Raw genomic sequence first — 1,132 nt, 5'->3', positions numbered from 1 at the left:
ACATTGCTGAATGGTGTTAGGACCTAAGAATTAACCTAAAAGTCAGTCCTGCTAGCCAGGGGCTGCATGGAGGACTGCACTGGTGGCTGGTGAATAAAAGGGGAAGCAGCAAAGAGGAAGGTGGGCTGAGCTGTGGACTTTTGCTTGTCTGGAAGGTGCAGCCATTTTGATTGCTTACAAGTAGTTCGATCATTTTGGATACTTAAAACAACAGTGTTCTCTCAGATTCTAGGGACTTAAGAATAGCCTCCACATGCAGGGAACCACAAGGACATTCAGGACATGAAAACCTGGAAAGGTGCTGTATTCCTCTTGTTACTCTTGGACCCTACACCCTCTTGGTGAACAGAAGAAAACTGCTTTATCCACTACTTCTCAGACATGCTGCAGGCCTGGCACTGCTTTGACCCCAAGTCATTGCCTTGACCCCAAGGCATTGCTTCTATGGGATAAAAAGAGTAGGAGAGCCATCATGACTTCCCTTTCCTTATTTATCTTTGGCTTAACTAAGTTTTGCCAATAAACTTATTCAATAATTCATATCATGTGATGTTCTTAAATTTGTACTCCCACCCACCTTCTGGGCCATCAGGAATTCCATCCCAGTCTGTGTGCTTGGATGGAGCCTGGGTCTCCTGACCCACCCTGCCAAGAACATTTTCTTTTCTAAAATTTGTTTGGTTTTCTCTGTTTTAAAATTATGATGATGACAATGATGTAATTTTTAATATTATTCTTTCTTCTTCCCTTCCCAGGTCCTAGTTTTCAGCTTTTTCTCTCATCTCTTTTCCTAGTTCCCATTTTTTCTTTCTTGTGGTTTGCCCCATTCCTTGTTTTCTTTTTGCATTTTTCCCACTTTTCTTCTTCATTATTCTCCTACTCTACTTTTTTTTCTCTTATTACCATCTCTCCAGATATTGCAGGGTTTTGTTCTCATTTTATTTTGCTTTATTTTTTTCCTTTTGTTTTTTTGGTGATTATTCCTGTGTGCTTACACGGTGTGCTTTTTGTCCACTTGCTTTTATGTTTCTGATGGTTTTTTGATTGTTGTTTATATCTGCAGTGTAGTAAGTTACTTAGTATGGCTTTTCTACCCATAAGTCATTGTAAACTCAGTGGTGGAATGAGCAAC

This window comes from Orycteropus afer, unplaced genomic scaffold (genome assembly GCF_000298275.1).
Source record: "Orycteropus afer afer isolate SDZICR_OR568_19922 unplaced genomic scaffold, OryAfe1.0 scaffold00342, whole genome shotgun sequence".
NCBI classification, from domain to species: Eukaryota; Metazoa; Chordata; class Mammalia; order Tubulidentata; family Orycteropodidae; genus Orycteropus; species Orycteropus afer.
This window is presented reverse-complemented; position numbering follows the sequence as displayed.